Genomic DNA, 6000 nt, shown 5'->3' with positions numbered 1-6000 from the left:
AGCGCTGGCCAAAAGTGTTGCGTCATCTAGATTTTTTTCGGATTGAGACATCGTTACAAAAACAAGACTGTGAACACAACCGAAATCTTTTATTTAACATCAGGTAATGCCAATCGACCTTTTATAGTAAAAACATAAAAGTCCTGGGCTGTTGTCGTCACACGTGGTCTACCGGCTCTTGGGCGGTCAGGTGTTGTTCCACGTTGCTGTATCGGTGACAAAGTCGTCCTATAGTGCTCTGGGAAACATTCAGACGCCGTGCCACTGCGGGCTGAGATTCTCCGGCTTCCACGTGTGTGTGAATGACACGCGTGGAGCGCCCAACCCTTTCCAAGTTCAAACACTTCAAGAATAAAGTTTAGCAACTCATTTCGTTTTTTGTTACAACTTTCTCTGGGGCTGACTAAACTCATAACATGTGTATTCATTATTATTATTATTATTATTATTATTATTATTATTATTATTATTATTATTATTATTATTATTATTATTATTTATTTCTTAGCAGACGCCCTTATCCAGGGCGACTTACAGTCGTAAACAAAAATACATTTCAAGAATCACAGTACAAGTATTAATACAATTAAGAGCAAGATAAATACAATGACTTCAGTTCTAGTAAGTGCAGGAATATGACAAAATACGATTCAACAACGGAGCAGATAACAGTGTCAGTGATAGTTACATCAGGATACAATTCAATACAACTAACTGTTGTAACGTAACTTAATCCATTTGAGTTTCATTTACTTTTTAATAATCAAGTTAGTTTGAACATTGCCGCTTATGGCAGCATTTACAAGAGCTGGAACCAGACAGGTGCAGAGATGGAGATAGAGGGAGAAGGGGGTGACGTCACATCCGTAGACTGACCACCCAACTGGTGGGGGGGAGGCACACACAACACAAGGAGAACACGTGTAAGGGAGCAGGCGGGGGTACAAGAGACAAGCAAACACAACACACCTACACAGTTAAATAATAAAAAAAAAACGATGCCAAAAAATACATTGAACCGCAAGGGCTGATGCGAATCGAGTCCCCTGATTCTAGTAATTTACGTTTGAACAACTAAAGTTCATTTGAATGTTCAACTAACTTAAAATGGATGAGTGTCATGAATACAAATTGATTTTCTTCAAGATAATGTAACTTTAATGTATTTTAGGGTTACCATGTGGCTCCAGATTAACCAGACAGAACGGGATTTCAAAACCTGCCCCTAAATTGAAATAAATGAAGGTGTAAATGAACCATCCTTAGCTACAATTAAGAATGGTGCTTAAATACCCGCATGCGCGTCAAATAATTGTATTATACTAAGAATGAATTGCAGCCAGTCGCTATTTTTTTCTGTTTGTTAAAATTCCATCGGCCATATTATTCTGCAAATACAATCGCATCATCATCGCGTTGCTCTATCGATAAATTAGCTGTTCGTTCATTAAGATCTGATCAGAAGCAGCTGATCAGTGTGACTTGTTTGCTGCGCCCATGCAATTCCACCACAGCAGGATTAATCTCAGCAAAGGTGGAGCTCATTTATACGTGAATTACTTTCAATTTAGGGGGAATTTTGAAATCCCGGTCTGTCTCAAAGCGTCCGGTTAATCTGGAGCCATATGGTAACCCTATACTTTGGCGTTCACAGTGTATAGATTGAGTTTGCTGACAGTAAGATATCATTAGGCACCATGATTAGTTATACAACATCAGCATATATATTTGAGTCAGTAACCCTAACCCAGAATAACGGTAGGCACAGTGACTAGTTATACAACGTCAGCACATGTCACTAATAGATTATGGAATGCCATATGCTAGCCTCCTGACAAAGTGGAACTGATATCTATAATGCAATATAGGAGCAAAGCTACATGACCAAATACAGCTGGCAGTTTTGCTGGAGTGGCAGAAAAGCTCCTGATAAAAGCAGAGCCCGAGCGAGCCTCCAGCACTGGTCCTAGAACATCCATACTCTGGTAAGTGTCTGGAGGGTAACTGTCTGTATCTGTTGAGCAGTGTTGAGGCTGTGCTGTTTCACTTTGGTTTAGTGCACAGATCGTTTGGGGCGTTTGTGGGGCCGGAAGCCTCTTGCACGAGATGACTTCTCTCTTATGAAAAATAAGAGACGTCCTCCGCGTGATGTATTGTCGTTCAGGCAGCTTTTTTGGTGTTGAGGCTTCCGCATTCTAACTCCGTGCCTTTCTACTGTAAGCATTGTGCGTTTTTAGTGATGTTCTGTAACGACAGCGATGAAAATGTTGCTTCATTCTGTGTGTGTTTAATGCGAGCTAGCTGTGTTGGTGTCAATAGCAATGATTTAACGTGTTAAAGGCTCCGTGGCGTGCTGTGCAGGGAGTCACACAGGATCCTGCCTGGGTCTTCAGATCTTTGCTGGGGTTCCACATCGCTATGGACGCAGAGATGGCGAGATACGGACCGGCCGCTAAAAGCGCCTCCGGAAACCCGAGAAAGAAGCGAGTCCCAAATCAGACCTTACGCCCAAACCGCCGCAGAGCAGAAACTGGAGACCGGGGTGAGCTGAACACCTGGAGAAGTACTTTGCAGGTACAAACATGGGTGACTATTTGGAATAACTTGGAACGCTTTGACTTTCCAGGTGCGCGAGCTGGAGAACGAGCTGGAAGCTGAGCAGAGACGTGGCGTCGATGCGGTTAAAGGAGTCCGCAAATACGAGAGAAGAGTCAAGGAGCTCAGCTACCAGGTACAGTGAAGGCTTCAGCATTGCAGCATTGGGCTTAGACATTGAAAACATATTGGGGGTTACTGAAGGGGAACTAGGCAACTGAGATACACGAATAGGTGAAGAGGTAGCAAGTGAATTCTTAAAGGAGAGGAGAAAAGTCGGATTAAAACACCGACAATCACAAACTCTAATTATAACAGTACTATGTACACTTTAGAACAAATGTTTTTATATACTTTTAAAAAAAAAATGACAGAGAAGTGAACCGCCGTGTAGTTCCAGCTAGCTGTGTGTGTTTTGCAGGGTTGAATAAATAAGAATTGGATTAATATGCGGTTAACCATTCTCCGAGGTTTAGTTACAGATTAATAAACACTCAATCGCTATGCCATGCGTGTGTGTGCGTCGTCTCATCGCTCATCGTTTTATTTGTACGTTGAGTGTATTTTTTGAGTTTCCTGCTCCAGTAAATAGACATTCGATACATACATGCCATATTCCCTAAAGAAAAAACAAACAAAGCCGCGTAAAAGCTGGAGGAAAACGTTTAATTTTTTTTTTACTGCCGACATTTTTAAAATTAGAGCTTCTTAATATGCAAGCCGTGCAGTCAGCGTTATAAGAACCAATCAGAGTTGGCGAATTGCCACGTGATCGCCTGTGTCTACAAAAGTCGCTCAGCTGGTTGCTTGGAAAGTAGAGCCCGGCTCTACTTCAAGCAACTGGTTGCGCAACTGCTCGCAACTGGTTGCAACTGGTTGCAGGGACATCCACATATAAGCGACTCGGTTGCAAGCAACTAAGTTGTGCAACTGATCGCTCAGGCGTGGACCCAGCTTTACAGTTCCTGACCTTCAGTGCCATCTAGTGGTCGAATATCAGAACGCCACTGTGGTGTTCCACCTGTGTTCCAGACTTTGCTTTCACTGCCTTTTGTTAATAAAAGATGATGTCGCTGCTAACAGGTCCCTCTTTAGTCACTACATGTTTGTTTGTACATTGTGTGTTTGCTCGTACATATGTGTGCTCATACAGACGTTTACAAGACAGTAGGCTTAAGCCTATGTTGGTTTGATGTCGTGCCAAGGGGAGTGGGCTACAGTGAGGGAGGCCCCCAAATCAAATCCTGCTTAGGGCCCCCAAAAGGCTAGAAACGGTCCTGTGTGTGTGCGTGTGTGTGTGTGTGTGTGTGTGTGTGTGTGTGTATATATATATATATATGGATAAGGGCGTCTGCTAACTAAGAAATACATCACCATAATAATAATAATAATAATAATAATAATAAATAATAATAATAATAATAATAATAATAATAATAATAATAAAAATAATAATAATAATAATATATTACTGAAATACGTTATTTTGTAATTATATATAAATCATAATTTTTTGTAATGAATTTTAGTTTGGGGGAACATTAATCCAGCCGTAGACAATACATATGTCTCACGTATAAAACTCCAAAAATAAGTATATTTTAAAACAAAAATAGTCACAGACTGGAAATACAATCCAATCGCAATTGTCTCTGGGGGAAAAAAAAAACCCCGCCAAATCTCGCATCACTCTAGTCGTAAACGAGTCACGTGACGATTTAATTCTCGTGATTCCGAGTGGACAGAAAAAAAATTGCATTTAAAAAATATGTTTGATTTTTTTTTAAATAAGAATTGAATTACAACGTTTATACTTGTATTGCTTTTGTTATTTATCGTCTCCTGGTGCTTAACATTACATAGATCCGCCTGTGATTAAATACACAGCCTTTACAGTAAATAAATATATTAATCAAATATATTAATATATAAATAATACATCCAATATAGTATTACTATATCTATATTAATTAAACCATATATATATATATATATATATATATATATATATAATTTGACCCAGGCACACGTTAGATTCTTAATTGCACATTTACTCAAACAAGCGCGGTGAAAATGGGAGATTTACAAATACTGCACCGATCTGTTCGTTGTATTCGATTTGATAAACATAGCGAAAAGTTAAAAACGAGAGCTGAAAATATAGGAAATCAAAAATGAAGGGTTAATTCTGCATTTCTGTGCTTCAGGGTTCCAGTAATACACTCCCGTGTTTATATGAACGAAACTGGCGTTTCAAACCGGCTTTTTTTTTAATGAATTCGCCAAATATTTTTGACGTAATTATTTATGGAGTTTCATTATTTCCACAGTCAATTTCCAATGTCTTTGAAACAACCCTTTGTGTTTCACACAACCAAGTGAAACTCAAATCAAATTCAAATTAATGTATTCGTGTATTAGGTGTATGGCGTTATTGTATTGGCGGGTTCTGCATACAGCACGTAACAGGAACGGCAAAAAAATCAAAAATCACTTCAAAGAGAAATATTCTTTAAAATCCTCTGCTTACGTCTGTCGTTTTTACATTTATTGAAACCCACAAAAAAACGGTTAACGGATATAATCCGTTTTTATTTCGCTATTATAAAATGAGTCACTTTACAGTCAAATGACGCTTAATTTCACCGGCTTGAACTAAACCGTAAAAAAAAAACTAACACTAGGTATAATGTATGCCTGTAAACAGTTGTTATTTTAAACACAGGTACATCAAAACTAATTTTATAAAACCAATGTTCCAGTATATCATATTTTTGTTCTCGTCTACTAGCCCGAATCCTCCTATCGGCGGCGCTCGTCATAGCGTTTAGACCGTGAGCCAATCACAGAGGCGCCTCACGTCGGTCACGAGACACCGCGAGCGGCTGGGTTGCTAGGCAGGGCAAGCGCCGGCGTAGCTCGCGAGGGTGATTCAATTTTCAAACACACATCATAAAAATTTTAAATATAAATAAAATTACTTTTCTTTTTTTTTTTTTTCAAATCTGAAATCTAGCGCCTCGCCCCGCCGTCTCTCAAGAACAGCTTGAAATGTTCTGTGAAGATGTGGACGCCGTTGAGACGGTATGAAAACGGGAGAGGACACGGAGGACAGACGAGGTGAGGTAATGTTTACATGAGAGCGAGTTTTCAGAAAAAAATAAAAAACTAAACAAATGTATTCGAAAAACTGAATTAGGTTTATTTATTTATTTTTCTGAAAACGACACTTTTTCTGTGTTCACGTCCCAACTCGACCCACCCGTAATTCCTGGACATTTTAAGACAGGGCCGGTTTTTCAAGTCTCGTCTCCAACCGCAAATTATAATTGACTTTATTAAACATGTAAAGCGAGTGTGATTTGCGTGGAGCTGGAAGTAAATTGAACGATTTTGGTAACTAAT

The 6000-nt window shown here is 39.3% G+C and overlaps 1 long non-coding RNA gene across 1 annotated transcript; it reads left to right on the top strand.

Annotated features, from left to right (window-relative positions):
* The first annotated feature begins 1784 nt into the window (after nucleotides 1-1784).
* Nucleotides 1785-2809, top strand: LOC131724875 (uncharacterized). Its single transcript, XR_009320338.1, has 3 exons — nucleotides 1785-1985; nucleotides 2341-2542; nucleotides 2627-2809. It is a non-coding gene; the product is annotated as an uncharacterized LOC131724875 (long non-coding RNA).
* The last annotated feature ends 3191 nt before the right edge of the window (nucleotides 2810-6000 follow it).

Source organism: Acipenser ruthenus, chromosome 57, assembly GCF_902713425.1.
Source record: "Acipenser ruthenus chromosome 57, fAciRut3.2 maternal haplotype, whole genome shotgun sequence".
NCBI lineage: Eukaryota > Metazoa > Chordata > Actinopteri > Acipenseriformes > Acipenseridae > Acipenser > Acipenser ruthenus.
Note: the sequence above shows the minus strand (reverse complement) of the source record. Positions and strands in the feature narration are given on the sequence as shown.